The following is a 17,607-nucleotide window of genomic DNA, read 5'->3' on the forward strand; positions in this document are numbered from 1 at the left end:
ATGTTAGAAGGGACCAACTTGACTGTGTCTAGTTTCTGATTGATTTATCAAAGCCAAAGTTAGGGTGAATCCAGAGGCTTTCTCCATGCCAAAAGTCTTGCACCTGCCTCCTCCACCCCAAGACTCTTGTCCCTTTCTCATGATCATTTCTTATTCATTTTTCCATGCCCCCATCTTTAATCTCAGCTTTCCCTAGCTGTCCCTTATTCTTCATTCTGTGGCTGTTTTCTTGTCTCTTCCCATAAGGTAGCTTTCGAAGGTGTTTGCATTTTTCCAATTTCAAGCCCTGCTGATGATCTCAGTGCTTTCTGGAATCTCATCTCTAAGGGTCATTGGACCACGCTATCTAAAGTCATCATATCAATGTCCCTGCAGAGAGGCTGTGTAAGTAATACTCATTTGATAGTAACAACCACAGAATAACACACAGTCTGCATCACTTCCCTGTGCTGGAGCTACAAGGTCAGCAGCTGTGCAGACTGGTCAGAAACAGCATTCTAATTGGTCAGCTTCTGCACAGGAAGGCTTACTGTGGGCTACTTTGTCATCCTCTCCCAGTTCACGTATTAATTCTCGAGCTCTCTGTACTTCAGAATGTGTGTAGCTGGGGCAAAGGACTTTGAAAAAGAGACTAAGTGCAAAATTGAAGCCATCAAGGATGAGCTCTACTCCATGGTGGATGAATGGTGCCCTTTTAAGAAGAAATTTAGAGATATAGATACTGTGGTGATTTCAACCGTTATGGACCCCATAGACTCACGTATTTGAATGCTTGGACCATAGGGAATGGCATTTTTAGGAGGTGTGACTTTGTTGGAGTAGATATGGCTTTGTTGGAGTTGGTGTGGCCTTGTTGGAGGAAGTTTGTCATTGTGAAGGTGGGCTTTGAGGTTTCATATATGCTCAAGCCATGACCAGTATGGCAGTCTCTCCTTTTTGCTGCCTGTGGATCAAGATGTAGAACTCTCAAATCCTCTACCACTATGTCTGCCTGCTTACTATCATGTCCTGCCATGGCAATAGTGGACTAAACCTCTGAAACTGTAAGCCACCACATCGAATGTTTTCCTTTAAAAGAGTTGCTGAGGTCATAGTGTTTCTTCACAGTGATAGAAACCTTAACTAAGACAGATTCCAAGGACAGACACACAGAGAGGACAGGCCAGGTGAAGACATAGGGAGAAGGTGAATACTTCAAGCCAAGGAAAGAGACCTCAAAGATACCAAGACCTTGGACTTACCTAACTGTGAGAGAGACAATTTTTATTGTTTAACCCGCTTTGTCTTCAGTGCTTATTATTAGCAGTTGTAGGAAACCAATGCACCAGACCATCAAGATTGATAATTATTTTATTACATTTTTACTAAATTCTTCATGTTGCATAGGTGATATCATTTCAGCTTTACTTATGTGGTGAATATTATCACTTTCATGCATATGGTGGAAATGAGGTTCAGAGACAGAAACGATATATACCCAGTGAGTCAAAGCCAAAGAGCTAGCAAAGGGTGGAATTGGATATGGATCAAAGTTTTTCTGCTCCTGGTGACTGTTCTCAGCCAAGAGCTACACTGCCCAGAGAGGCTGGTGTTCCCAGACTGTCCCATCCCCTAATGTAAGTAACATTCCTTTCTTTCCTCCACAGTACTAGCTCAATTTGTAGTCATAATTTGATTCTCTGATATTTTTTTTTATCCACGTTTTTCTTTCTCACCGGTCCATGTGGTGCTGTGTTGATAATCATGATGATGGGATCATCTTGGAAGCAAGCAGGGTAGAGATGGTCCTTGATTTTTCTGCCTGGTGACAGCCAACCAGCCCTTCACATGTGGGGAAATGATCGACCTCAGTGGGCTTTGGCAACAAGAAGGAACTACTGCTGGGCTCTTTAATGTATCCCTTGATATGGTCTACACGTGGCCTTAGGGGTGGAGCGTGCCATTGAACCTTACCACCTGGCAAACACCAGTTCTCCTACCCTTTCTCTAACCCAGGGCTCTAGAATATGTTTTCCCATTCTGTAATTCACTTCAGGGCAGGAAACTGTACCTTTCATGGCTTTTTTTTTCTTCCCATACTGCGAGACTCTCTTCCCTGCTTAATATATCTAGGTGAAGTGGCAGCTGCTTACTCTGTGCGTGATAGAGTCTTTAACAATAAAACAACTAAAGCAGGTGTGTTAGAAGAGATGGCAGCTCTTCAGTCAAGATCCCGGCAGATGCTTGTATGGTCACACCATATTAATCATCCACTTCAGGGTGGGTAACAGTGTGGTCATAATGGTTATGATTTTACCAATGATGCTCCCTCATCAGAGATGGGAGCACTGTGCACATGTCTCCTCCCCCACCCCCAAACAAAACCATTTGAAAACTATCCACCTCCCGAGGACTGAGTTTCATAGAGGCAAGACTATTTCTCTCTATGTGCCTTTTCAAGGTTAGGTTTACTGCTTCTCTTCCATGTTATCTCCCCATTTAATGCTTTCAGAAAGAATGAATAGTAGTCTACATTTTTATATTCTCAACACCATTCCGGAATAATTCTATTCAGTTCTTTGTTGTTCTCTCTCTTTTTTTTCCAAGTTACAGTTTTAAAAATAATCTAGAACTAATTTGTCTAATGAATATGCAATTATTGCAAGAGTCTTTTGAAGTTTTTGAAAAGCACCCGTCAGCATCTTTCTGGGACGTGGTGATGAATGTAGCATCAAGCACTTGGAAGCCGTTTCTAATTTGGCATTAGCAGGTATAATTTTTTGCACATTTCAAAGCTGGGAATGATGCAGTCAATTACTCTGAACTCATCATAGTTAGCTCAGTGCAGTTGCTTTCTAGACTAGCTCCTTCAGCTGGTGGATGAGAGGTACCACAGCTTTTACCAGAGCCATAACAGAGTACACAAGAAGGGGCCGCAGGTTTGTTCTATACAGCTCATATCAAGAGCTTGCTAATGACAGCACTTAGAATGGATCAGGCTGCCCACGGGTCCTATTAGTCACACGTGTCAAATGCGTGCAGCAAGGGGAAGCTCTCCATTATGATTTAGGGGAAAGAGACATGGAGTTGGAAGGGTGGGGAAACGGGTTTGGAAGGAGCTGTGGAGAGAAGTCAGGGGTGAATAAGATGAAAATACATTCGATGCCAGAAATTATCAAAAAGTAATGATATTGTCTAAAACATGGACTTGACCAAGAGTCTACCCACAAAGAGTCTATCTTCTGGTGGAAGACAGAAAACAAATAATTATTGTATGTATCTAAGAAAACTCTGCAAAGGGACAAGATTGAGGGCCATGCCCTGAAAGCAGAAGCAGGAGTGGGGGGCATTTCTATCTTGGTTGACATAATTTGTTTTCAGAAAGGAGCTGACTTCTCCACCCAGTTTCTTGTTTCCTACCTACTGTTTATACCATGTTTGTGAGCGTGACCCCTGGATAGAATTTTCTGTGATTTTCTCCTACCTGTGTGCTTTTTCCTAGAACCCGAGCAAAGAAATCAGCTGGACTTTCTGCATTGCTGAAGCAGGCAGAAGCAGCCCAACCCCCAACCTTGGGATTCATTAACTTCTGCTGTCAAACCGCCAGTGGTCAGGAGGGTGTGAAAGGCACTATGCCCCCCTGCCCCCCCCACAACCCTTGCTGGGCAGAGGCTGTCACCATCCCCCATAAAAGTGGTACCAGGCCTGCTGCTGAGCCCCAGGACATGACCCTTCATAAACCATTGTCTTGCTGGACTGTTTAGCCAATCAGAACAGCGATTTCTCCCATACCCAGTTGTCATTACACACGTATCATCATCTGGCCTGAGCAACAGCAGTCTTTTGGTCGTGGGAACAGAAACATCACAAGAGAGTTTACTAGAAGGGTCTCAGAGACCAGATCCAGGAAGCAGAAGCATCCTCTGGAGCTAAGCTATTTACTGTGTGTGTGTGTGTGTGTGTGTGTGTGTTTTGTAATTTCTTTCTTTGGATCTTATTGTCTTGTGTCCCTGGTTGTTTCTGCATATCTGATTGTTTTCCCCTTTCTCAACCAGTCATTTGGGAAATTATCTCTTTTCAAATGCTCATGGTTTCCATGGTGCAAGACACCTTCTCCATCTGAGCTACCTAAACAAGAAACTCAAGCAGAGCCTTAGTTCTTTTGCTGGGGGACACAAGCTTGTTTTATTTCAAGCTGGGTTCAGGCAGCCATGATCATGGTAGGGATCATACCTTCTCCAGAGGTCTTCAGGTCGCCATCCTGCCTCCAGTCCTTGAGTCGGGGTATATTTAAAGATGAGGAAATTGAGGAACAGACACTCATACAAGTAATCATTGATTTATTAACTAGCAATTTAACATGAAGATAGCTTTCTCTGTGGGTCTGTGCTACATGGTAAGCATTTTTAGGGAGGCTTTGCCTGTGGAAGTTTTCTGTATCTTCTTGGAATAAATGGAATTCACTTAAGATCATATAAAGAATAAAATTGATGAAATTCTATATACAATCAGGCAAAACCTGAGGGTGAGGGAAGAGATATTTGGGTTGTTCTGAACTAATTGGGTTCATGTGGTGTTTTGAAAGAAAATGGCCCCCAAAGGGGATGGCACTATTAGTAGATATAGCTTTGTTGGAGTAGGTGTGACCTTGTTGGAGGAAGTGTGTCACCATGAAGGCAAGTTTTGAGGTCCCCTTTGCTCAAGCTGTGTTTTGTGTGATGTACAATTGCTTCTGCTTCCTGTGGATCAAGATGTAGAACTCTCAGCTCCTTCTCCAGCACTGTATCTGTTTGCATACCAACACAAAGATAATGGGCGGAGCCTCTGAAACTGTAAGCCAGTGACAGTTAAATATTTTCTACCATAAGAGTTGCCTCGATCATGGTATCTCTTCACATCAATAGAAACCCTAACCAAGACAGTCCACTAACGCTTCTCAAACACACAAAGAGTGTGTGAAACATCATTCCTAGCATTTGAGACTATCTTCTCGATCACATGTCTCTTCTGTAGGGGTTTTCTTTGCTACCCTAAGGATACACACATTCTGCAAAAATACTTTGCGTTATTTTAGTTAATTCCTTGTTACTTGCTTGCATGCTTGTATTTCCTGAAAGACTTTTACTTGTTGAGAATAGCTCTGGACTTATCTTCTTGGCCCCCACTAAGACTGTCATAGTGTCCTATATATTGAAGATTCCTAAACCAAGTGAGTTGAATATTTAGATCTCTTCAGTAGTTGACAGAAAATTAGGCAAACTGGTATTGTGGGATATTCACTCGAGAGGGCTGCCAAGACATGGGTTTAAGTCAATAGAAAGTCTTTATTAACTGGCTGGGGACTATATTGGGTGCTTAGGATCCCAGTGTAGCACTGAGCTTTCTTGAGGGTGATCTTTATGTACAAAAACCATGTCCTGGGTTGACATACTTCAGTTAACAAGAACAGTCAGCCAGAAGCAGAATTATAGAAGTCAAAAAGCAAAGTTAGTACATTTAGAGACTTTCCCAGCACTGTGGACTTTGATGGATTAGGATTTTGTTTTAGTTTTGACAGGTGGTGCTCTCTATGTGCTGAGTGTTCAGCCTGACTAGTGCTTCCATCATGGAGTCAGCGGTGCTAAGGTCTAGGGGCCTACTAAGGTCTGTTGCTGTTACAATGATTGTTGGTTCAAAAAAATCTGTGAGTCAGACATTCTGATCAACTAATCAGCCACTGCCCTCAATATGTCTAGTACTATTGTTTATATAATATGCTGAGCGCTACTAGGCATATGGATTTTATAATTCATTAGTTAAATCGGGAAAGCTTAATCTGTGTCTCAAAACCCCATGTGCAAAGTGGAAAGAGGAGAGAGCAGAAATGAGCAGGAATACTAGATGGTGTGACCATTGTGGGTTGTTTGTGGAAAGTCTGAGTTTTCACGCATAGCTTTCGAGTACAAGAAAAGTCACATTTCTTCTTTCAGAAACCTTTTTTATTTATTCATGCATGCATACATGTATCTCTTTCTCTCTCTCTCTCTCTTGTGTGTGTGTGTGTGTGTGTGTGTGTGTGTGAGAGAGAGAGAGAGAGAGAGAGAGAGAGAATGAGAGAGAGAGAGAGAGAGAGAGAGAGAGAGAGAGAGAGAGAGAGAGAGAGGTGTATGTGTGAACATAGGCACATGTGCCAGGGTCAGAGAACAACTTGTGGGAATTGGTCATCCTTCAACAGCAGAATTCAGGGATTGAATTCAGTTAGTCAGGATTGAAGAGCAGGTACTTTTACCAGCTGAGCCATCCGACCGGTCTCTTCATTTGTTCTGATGGATGCCACCCTCTGACGGCCTGTGTTCCTTAGGATTGTATTTTGTTGCAGTGATATTCTATAAACCATGGGGTTTTCCCAAGGGTGTGGGGGATCTCTGCAGTTTCTAGGCAGCTCCTGCAATTTGGAAAAGGCTCCCTGGGTTCCAGTCCACTTGTTCATCTCAAGGAACACTTCCAAGGCCTTCTCGAGCCCTGGTGGTAGCTGGCTGTGCATTGTTGTAGCTCAAGTTGGGCTTGAGGGCCTCCAGCCGGGTTTGTAGGAACACAGTGGTCACATTTGCCCTCCTCCTGGGGTTGAGGAAGCTTCCACTCTCCTTATTTGGATTTTCCTCTCCCATCTACAGAAGGCTGATTTCAGGCAATAGGGCTTTCTTCCAGGAAACTGATGGCTTCTGCTTCCCTTTAGTTGTTAGTAATTCCCTAAGGCAAAAATAGTCTAGAAACTTTGCTGTCTAGAAACTTTTAATGTCTTAAAATCCCACCCAGTATCCTGACCACGATAAACCAACTGATTCGCGTTCTGCTCCTAAATGTAGATTTATGCCTCAAGGCTTGGGTTTGCACTTCTCCCTATGTGGCATATCCCCATCAGTTCACAACGTGGTTCTCTTTTGTCGCAGCTGAAATGTTACTCCATAGAGGTCTTTCCAGGATGCTGTTTCTAAAGCAGATCACTCCCAACCTCAGCTTCCTATTTGTTACTTTTCACCCTATTTTTGTGCTAATTAACCATCTCTCTGTGACAAGGTATTTTGTTTGCTGTTGTATATTTAGAATTATGCGTGATGTGTACCAGCCTCCAAAGAATAGATCTTGAATGAAAGAATAATCCTTCCGTTCTTCCCACACTGGGATGCTCTTGGTGGCAAAGATAATGATGCAGGAAATATGCCACAACCCACTTTACAGTTATTTAAATGGTTGTTAATTATTATTCCAGCACTAGTTTGAAGACAAACCCAAGAGTTGGAGTAGTGAATTAAAGTGCTTTATGAAACACATAAACATGTGTCTTTATTCCCAGTACTTATGAGGCAGAGGTCTCATGTTCAAGGCCAGCCTGGTCTACAAAGTGAGTTCTAGGATAGCCAGAAACCCTGTCTCAAAAACCAAATCCAATAAATAAATAAATAACAATGATAAAAACCTACCAAAACAAAAACCAAAAAAACCTAAAATCATGTCAATACATATTGAACACAGAAATGTATATAATATACATAGACATAATATAACAATATACTTTGGAGAACTCTTTAAAAGGTCAAGTGCTTATACGAAAGAATAGTAAAGGTTAATAAAATATCTTTAAATTTATCAAGAGAAGTTGTGAATTTACAAGACTGTAGAAATATTAATTTATAGTCTAGACCCGGAGTGAGTTTAGCCTTGATCCCATCAGCACTCGGGGGAATTCCAGGCTCTCACCCATAGGATTCTGGCTCAGTAGAGCTGGGATGAGACTGAAATCTGAATCAGAAAAAGGACTAACTGGGTGATTCTGTTTAATAACTAAATCTGGGGAGTGAGTGATTAATTCAAGAAGCTTATGTAGTGTAGAATGGATCTCAAAGCAGAAAGATCTATGGGCAATGCAGACCTCTGTCACGGAGAGGAGGACAGATTTCCAAAAAGTCACTCTGGAGCTCAGTAATTTTTAATAAAATCATAAATAGTTGTCAAATTTTAAGTTATAACGTGCATTTCTCCAGACCTTAAGACAAATGGTTTTTCTCCAGTTTTCCTTTATTTTGGTTTCATTTAAACACATTCTTTCCCTCCCTCTCCGCTCCCTCTTTTCTTTTGTCTTTTTGTTTCCTTCTCTCTCTCTCTCTCTCTCTGTCTCTCTCTCTCTCTCTGTGTCTCTCTCTCTCCTTCCTTCTTTTTTCTCTCTCTTTTCTCCTGTCTGTTTGTCTGTCTGTCTTTTTCTTCTTCTTTTTTTTTTTTCCAGTCAGGGTTTCTCTGTGTAGCCCTGGCTGTACTGGAACTCTCCCTATAGACCAGACTGGCCTTGAACTCAGAGAAAAGGTGTGTGCCACCACCGCCTGGCTCACAATCATTTTATGATGAGATATTTTACACATACTGAAGTAGGAGAGCATAACAAATCCCTGTGTGTGCATCATGAAGCTTCCATATCCCGATTCACTACCACCCTGTCTTTGTGTTATTTTGATGACTATTGAAAGCATGGAACCATTTGTTGGGCAACTATTTCAATCCGTGAAAGTGGGAACTTGTCTAAGGGTTACTATTGCTGTGATGAAACACCACGACCAAAAGCAGCTTGGGTTGGAAGGGTTTATCTGGCTTATACTTCACGTCGCAGTCCATCATTGAAGGAAGTCAGTGCAAGAACTCAAACACAGAAGAAACCTGGAGGCAGGAGCTGATGCAGAGACCACGGAAATCTGTGGTGTACTGGCTTTCTCTTCATGCCTTGTTCAATCTGCTTTCTTATAGAAACCAGGACCACCACCCAGGGATGGCCCCACTGACAGTGAGGTTAGCGCTCCCCATTGATCACTAATTAAGAAAATGCCTTATGGGCTTGTTGCTTACTGCCCGATCTTCTGGAAGCATTTTCTCAATTGAGGCTCCTTCTTTTCAGATAGTTCTAGCTTATGTCAAGTTGACATAAAATTAGCCAGAGTAGAACTCTTTAAAAAATACAAGTACACTACCAGCATAATATAAAAAAGTGATGTATTGGGCTGGAGAGACAGCTCAGAGGTGAATAGTGCTATCTGCTTGTTCTTCCAGATGACCTGAGTTCAATTTCCAGAACCCACATGGCAGCTCACAACTGCCTGCAACTCCAGTTCCAAGGAGTCTGAAACCTTCACACCAATGGACATAAAATAAAATTAAATAAATTATTAAAAAATGTAGCTTTATGGGCTTATTGTTGCTGTCTGTTGTGCAATCCCTGTTTCCTGGGGGACGGGGGGGGTACGAAGACACAGAGGCAATGGCATAGACTCCAGGAGATTCCAATACAGAAGCTCTTTATTGTAAAAAAAGTTGGGGGTTTTTATGGGGTTAGGGAAATTAAGCTGCCACAGAAATGTTTCGGGTTGATCCTTTTGAAACTGGTGGTCACTGGAAGTGTGCTGTGATTGGCTAGGAGCACCACGTCATTAGTTACCATGCTTTTGGACAACTGACAGGTTGTCTTGGCCAATTTTGCTCACTCATTGTGAGTTTGCTTGTGCTTGTGCTATTGCCCCGCCTCAGTGCTGGAGACAGAACGGAGACCCCTGGATGTGTTAGTCAGGTGCTCTATCATTGAGTTACACCCAGCTTCAGATGCACCATGGTGATTCAGATTTAGAGTTCGCCAAACAATTTCTATAAAGAACCAAATTATAACGTATTTGACATTTTAAAACAACTCCTTTAAACTTAACACTCTTAGCTTGCAGGTTGTATGACAACAGGCTGTGGGAACTGTCTCATGGGCTTCTGTGTGCCGACCCCTGAGCTTACGGCTATTTGATTCTATTTGATTTACGGATAAAACCTCTTCCACACATTTTTTTTTGTAATCTTTTTTTTTTTTTTCTGCAACGGAAATGGAGTCCTAGATGTGGGCTTTCTCAGAAAAAGGGCAAATGAGTGTTAATTTTGTTTGATACTACCAATTTTTTTCAAGTGTCTTTTTTCGTTGTGTACTAGCAATATAGGAGAATGCTTATTTTCTCTAACCTTGCCAAGAGTGTAGATTACTGGTCTTTTAGATTCTTGTGATTCTGAGTGAGTGACAAGTATAGCCTTGTTTTGTATTTCTCTTCTTGTGAGGACAGGAGCCATTTATATTCCCTTTTTGCAAACTATCCGCTTACATCTCTTGGGTAGTTTTCTGAGATTATTGACTTATTTTTTCTGTTATAAAATATTAATTGATTATCAATACAAAGAGTACCCATTGTGGGATATTTGATTGCACGGTGACAGTCCTAGACTGTGTTAATAAGTTAAGTTTGATTCAAGAGGTGGAGTCAGTGACTAGCTGACCAGAATTAGTTAGTCATGAAAAAGCCTGGAATATGGATAGGAAGACCAGAAATATGGACAGGAAGGAAAAGGGAGGGACTTAGAATTCTGGGGTTCTTCGATCTGGAACATGTGAAGACAAGTATAATTGACTGGGTTTCCAGTAAGAAAGGAAAGGTCTCAGGAAGTCCCATTTATTGATTGCTGCTCTCAGTATCTGTGCTACTGGTGTTATATTTAGAAAGTGGTCTCTTGTGCCAATGTGTTCAAGACTACTTCCCATGTTCTATTCTATCAGGTTCAATGTAAATGAATTTATGTTGAGATCCTTCATCCATTTGAACTTCAGTTTTGTACATGGCAATAGATATGGATCTATTTGCAATTTTCTCCATGTTGATATCCAGTTATGCCAGCACCATTTGTTAAAGATGCTTTTCTTTGTTCATTGTACCATTTTGACTTCTTTGTCAAAGGTCAGGTATTCATAGGTATATGGTATATGGTATATATAGGTATGTGGATTAACATTAGGGTCTTCTATTCAATTTCATTGATTCATATGTCTGTTTTTTGTTTGTTTGTTTGTTTTGTTTTTTGAAACAGGGTTTTGTTGTAGCTTTGGAGCCTGTTCTGGAACTAGCTCTTGTAGATCAGGTTGGCCTTGAACTCACAGAGATCCACCTGCCTCTGTCTCCTGAGTGCTTGGATTAAAGGTGTGCACCACCACCACCTGGCCATATGTCTGTTTTTAGGCCAATATCAAGCTGTTTTTATTACTATAACTCTATTGTAGAGTTTGAAGTCAGAGATGGCAATGTCTCCAGATGTTCCTTTATTGTACAAAATTGTTTCAGCTATTCTGTTTTTTTTGTTTTTTTTTCATATGAAGTTGAGTATTGTTCTTTCAATGTGTGTGAAGAATTGTGTTGGATTTTGATGGAGGACTGCATTGAATCTGTAGATTGCTTTTGGTAAGATTGCAATTTTTGTTATGTTGATCCTACCTTTACAAGAGCATGGGCAGTCTTTGCATTTTCTAACATATTCTTCAATTTCTTTCTTTAGAGACTTAAAGTTCATGTCACACAGGTCTTTCACCTGTTTTGTTAGAGTTACTCCTAGATATTTTATATATGTGGCTATTGTAAAGGGTAATGCTTCTCTGATTTCTTTCTTGGCCTGTTTACCATTTGTATATAGGAGGGCTACTCATATATGACAGAGGACTGATCTCCAAAATATATAAAGAACTCAAGAAACTAGACAACAAAATAAAAAATAATCCAGTTAAAAAATGAGGTACAGATCTAAGCAGAGAATTCTTAATAGAAGAGTCTCAAATGGCCGAAAGACATTTAAGGAATTGCTCAGCATCCTTAATCATCAGGGAAATGCAAATCAAAATGACTCTGAGACAACATCTTATACCTGCCAGAACTGGTAAGATCAAAATTACGGAGGACAACTTCTGTGGGAGAGGATGTGGAGTCAGGGGTACACTCTTACACTGCTGGTGGGAGTGCAAACTGGCACCGTCACTTTGGAAATCAGTATGGTGATTTCTCAGAAATTTGGGTATCAATCTTCTTCAAGATCCAGCAATACCACTCCTGTACATATACCCAAAGGATGCTCAATAATACCACAAGGACACTTGCTCAACAGCAGCATTATTCATAACAGCCAGAACCTGAAAATAACCTAGATGGCCTCAACTGAAGAATGAATTAAGAAATGTGGTACGTTTACACAATACAAAATAGAGTATTATTTATCTGTAAAAAGCAATGACATCATGAAATTTGCAGGCAAATGGATGGAACTATAAAAAATCATCCTGAGTGAGGGAACCCAGACTTAGAAAGACAAACATAGTATGTACTCACTCATAAATGGATATTAGACGTAAAGCAAAGAATAACCAGACTACAATCCACAGATCCAGAGAAGCTAGGTAACAATGAAGACCCTAAGAAGGAAATATGGATCCCCTGGGAAGGAATTAGATGAGATATCCTGAGTAAACTGGAGGTAGGGGGACAGTAAAAAGGAGGGGATGGGGGATGAGAACATGAGGGAATGGGATGGTTGAAGCGGGGAGAGGGACAAAGTGGGAGAGCAATGGAAAAGAGATCGTGATAGAGCCACTATGGGGTTAGGGAAAAACTTGGTACTAGGGAATTCTAAGAGTCTGCAAGAATGACACTGGCTAAGATTCCTAGCAATAGTGAAGAGGGCACCCAAACGAGCCTTTTGCTATAATCAGATTGTTTAATACCCCAACTATCATCTTATCACCTTCATCAGGTGACTAATAGAACCAGATGCAGAGATCCACCACCAAACACCAGGTTAAGCTCTGAGAATCCAATCGAAGAGAGGGAGGAGGGAATATATGAGCAAGGGCAGTCAACACCTGTTGTAGAGGGTGTGGGATGCGTCCTGCCACCCGGCTAGCTTAACCCGAAATAATCACAAGGAAATTGTATTAATCAAATTGCTGCCTAACCCATTAGTTCTAGTCTCTTATTGGCTAACTCTTACATATTCGTTTCACCCATCTCCATTAATGTGTATTGCCACTTGACTGTGGCTTACTGGCATGAGTCTAACCAGCGTCCATCTTGGAGAGGAGAGCCATAGTGTCTGCGACACTTCCCTTCTTTTCAGCATCCTGTTCTGTCTACCCTGCCCACCTAGGGGATGCCCTATCAAAAGGCCAAGGCAGTCTCTTTATTCAACCAATGAAAGCAACACAAAGAAAGAAGAACCTCCTACACCAAACTTTATTATGGAGAAATCTACAGAGACAGCTGAACCAAGCTTGTGGAATCTCATGACCTCTAGACCGACAGCTGTGTAGCCTCTGTGGCACCAAACTAGGCCCTTCATATGTGGGAGACAGTGGTGAAGCTTGGACTGTCTGAGGGGTCTCTGGCAGAGGACTAGGATCTTTCTATGGTTCATGAGCTAGCTTGTTGAAGTCCATTCACTATGGTGGGATGCCATGCTCAGCTTAAATGCAGTGGGGAGGGGCTTGATTCTGTCCCAACTTAATGTGCCAGACTTTGTTGACTCCTCATGGAAGTCCTTACCTGCTGGGAGGAGTGGAAGGGGAAGTAGGCTGAGGGGAAGGCGAGGGGGCAGAAGGAGGAGTGGGGGGAATAAATGTGGTTGGAATGTAAAATGAAATAAAAAATAATAAAGGGAAGGTCTACTGGTTGCTCCTCTTCTGCTTTCTTGATCTATAAGGTTTTCAGCCCAATTTCTGACTCTTGAGTTTTTATTGGTAGTAAAACAATTTAGCAAACACATCAAGTACTGAATATTTTCCTCTGGGTTTTCATTTTATTTTGAATTATAGAAGTTTTGAATTTAAAAGATTTTAGTTTTAAAATGTTATATTAAATTTATCAAATCTTTGTTACAAGTATATTGTTTTGTGGTGTGGGAGAATTGTCTGTATTCTGTCAATCATTTTAATAAAACGCTGATTGGCCAGGCAGGCAGTATAGGCGGGAAAGCCAGACAGGAAGTAGGGGTGGAGCAAAGAGACTGGGAGTATTCTGGAAGCAGAGCTCCCTAAGCACTCCTGCGCAGACCACCGAAGAGGCAGCATGTAACTTGCCCAGCTGAGAAAGGTACGGAGCCAATGTGGCTAATGTAGATAAAGATAATGGGGTAACATAAATTATAAGAGTTAACAAGAAGCCTGACCTAATGGGCCAATCAGTTTATAACCTTATGGAGTCCTATGTATGATTTTTCTCTTTGGGACTTGCCGGCTTGTTGGGGTACCCGGCGGGACAGAAACCCCAACAAGCCGGTCCTCATGTTACAGGAGACAGTGTCTCATTATGTAACTCTGGTTGGCCTGGCTCTCTACATAGATCAGATTGCTCTTGAGTTCATGGAGATCCACCTGCCTCTGCCTCCTGAGCAAAGGAATTAAAGGTGTTCACTACCTTACCTAATAAAAACTAGAGTTTTGAAACATAGGAGTGTTTCCCACTCTCAGTTTTAGAGGATGCATCTCCAGTTTTCCAATATTGATTGGATCTATGAACCATTTAGAACTTACACTTGGTCCATAGAATGAGAAATGGATTCAATTTTGTTTTTTTACATGATATTAAGTATTCCCCAAACACTTATTAAAACATCCATCTTTTCTCAACTCATCTTAGATGCTGAATTTGAATTAACAAAAATTTTCATTCATATACATTTCAATTATTAAATGCTGAATATTCTTGTACAGTTAAAAATGTCTTCACATTTTCTGTTTGATTTGTCTTTCGGTCTTTTCCTGAACTATTGTACATTTATAGGGTTGAGCCCATTTATACTTATTGAAGGAGAGGATTGACTCTAAATACTTCTTTTGTTTATATGGCATTATATGTAGCTGTGCACACATGTGTGTATATGTGTGTATGTGTGTGTGCATATGAGTGCACATGTATCAGTACCTCTGTGTGCAATGTTTTACAACTGGCTTATTTAATTTGCTTTAACTTTTCTTTTTGGATATATTTTTCTCATTGAGAAAAATCTAGATTTTCAGTCAGTAGGTTACATTTATGCAATTCACTTAATGTCCTCGGTTTTGGAAGGGGTTAATGCTTCTCAGCTATGACTGATACAGAGATTGTTTAGTAATTCTACATCTACCCCAAACATTTAATGTATTCATAAGCTGAATTGTTAAAGCAACAGTTCCTTCCCATACATACCCATGTGGTAATCACTGATGGAGGAGGGTTATCTGTCTATTGTGTTATTTTCATTGGTTAATAAAGAGACTGCCTTGGCCCCTTGATAGGACAGAAAATTAGGTAGGCGGAGTAAACAGAACAGAATGCTGGGAAGAGGGCAATGAGGCAGATGCCATGGAGTCTCAGCCACCAGGTCAGACATGTTGAATCTTTTTCGGTAAGCCACCACCTCGTGGTGCTATATAGATTATTAGAGATGGGTTAATCAAGATGTGAGAGTTAGCCAGTAACTAACTCTCTAGAGATAATGGGCCAGGCAGTGTTTAAATGAATACAATTTGTGTGTTGTTATTTTCAGGGCTAAGCTAGCCATGCGGGAGCTGGGCAGGACGAAAAGCAGGCCCACCCGCAGCCCTCACTATGGTGTTACTTGTATGTATATTATTTCAATGCTGACTGCTTTGTTTTGGATAATCAATTTGGGGGCTCTTTCCTGGGAAAGACTATTTCTCCCATTCTCAGAATGCCTTAGTTGCCTGTAGTTCTTCAGCTAGGGTCGAGGCCCCATGAGAATCCTCACTTCCATGTTAGTGTGTCTGTTGATGACATTCTTGTTCTTTCATGCTTTGTTAACACAGACATATTGGTGGGACTTCGTGGGTGTACCCTCCCTAACATTTCTGTCAACATACTTTCTCTGAAAGTATTTAACAGGTCGGTTGCTTCTGTCCCTTCCTTCCTGTAATTTAATGTGAGCTATGTGTTTGTCATTTTCATTCTTTTCTTGTCAGGCATTGGATGGTTAGCTATAAGAATTTGTAATGAAAGGAGGAAGGGAAGTTAGTCACGCAGCTTAGGAAGTTAGACACATTCATTCGTATTTTGCATCTCTGGCTCATATCCATATAAGTAGCACACTCATATCCAAAGGTTCGTTACTCTGAAGGAACAATCCCGTTGTTTGGTTGTCCAGGTTACTGGGACTTATTTATTACGTGTGAGCCTGAATTACTATTTCAACATATATTTTATCATTTATTCTTTTTAAAAATGTTTCTAATTGAACTAGAATTGCATCACTTTCCCCTGCCTTTCCTCCCTCCAGCCCTTCACAGGCGACCTCCCTTGAACCCCTCCTGGGAGCTCCCACTCTCAAATTGATAGCCTCTTCTTCTTTGATTGTATTTGTTATGTACATGTACGTATATTTGTGTACACAGCTCCTGCATCTATGGCTCAGGGAACACCAAGGCAGAGGGGCTGGAAAGAACCAGAACACCAGGAAGCCAACTGCAAAACACTCTCTCCTAGAAATGGCAGCATAAACAAGACTGGAACAATGGCATTATCATGTTAACATGGAAGGAAGAAAATTTTGCAGGGTCACCCTTATTACCGTGCTTTGATGGCTGAGAGAGAGAAGGTTTTTAGTCAGCTTTTTTCACAACTTTATTACTGACTGAATATCAGATGATGAATTGTCACCTATAAGCCAAATAAATTATTTCCTTTACAAGTTACATTCGGCCAGTGTTTTGTCAGAACAACAGAAAAGGAACTGAAATTGGTGGCATTGGTCTTCCTTGGTTTATTTTTATTGGCTGTGTTCATTGCTCAGGGTCTTGATGATTTCAGAAGAGGTAAGAGGAATTTTTTAATGTTTGTAATACTTTATAGCTTCAGTGAACTTTGAAATAAAGGCTGATACATTCTTGGTTCTTTCTTGCCCATCCATATGTCCTGTTATTTGAAGGAGGAGGAAGATGTTGGGGGGGCGGGGTAGAGAATGAATATGAGATAGAGAAAGAGCTATGGAGGAGGAAAAAGTTCTCTCTACTTGAGACCTTATCCCCCTGTTGGAAATTCTGAACCTTTGCTTGGAAAAGAATTTTTTTTCTTTTGGGCCAAAGCTGCTTTTAGATTTCGCCTTTTGAGATTCATCATGTGGCTTCCAGCACTGTTAGCAGGAAATGCCAGTTCTCCAAATGGAGCAAAGGTGAAGGGATGCTAAAAACTAAAGGAAAAAAAAATCTCAGGATGGACCTATTTAGACATTGTGAGGTGGGAGTGTCCCTGGCCCTTCTTCATTTATTTCAGCTGTTAGAGATGATGCTGATTGTACTGTGCAAGTTCTTATCTTGTGCCATTTCAGCCTGATTTTTTAATTCTTTGTTGAAGTAAAGTTTGAAGAAACTGAGAGCAAAAGAAGAGAGAATTTTCACAAAACTAGTCCTGAACTGAGTGTAATTGCCCCTCATAGTACTGAAAACTACAAATGAGTAGCTCAAATGATTTTTTAACATCATTATCGATTATTTTTGTTTCTTGAATGTTGTTTCTCAATTGTAGAAGTCCAAGATCAGGCTCACAAGTGGCACCTATGTTAGGTTTATCCTGTGTTCCTTGCTATGCACCTCAGCTGCCAGTTTCTTTCTCAGATCCAGTATGGAGAATAGACAACACATACAAGTTTTTCATTGAGAAAATATGTGAAACTGTGTGGGTTTTGGTAGGAAACCTACTTCGATTGATTATTGATGTATGCTGTGCCTGTGAAATACTGGCAAATGGTTTACCTGCTGTGGACTCTCCACAACACTTG

This window comes from Myodes glareolus, chromosome 13, assembly GCF_982192425.1.
Source record: "Myodes glareolus chromosome 13, mMyoGla1.1, whole genome shotgun sequence".
In the NCBI taxonomy this organism is placed as follows: Eukaryota; Metazoa; Chordata; class Mammalia; order Rodentia; family Cricetidae; genus Myodes; species Myodes glareolus.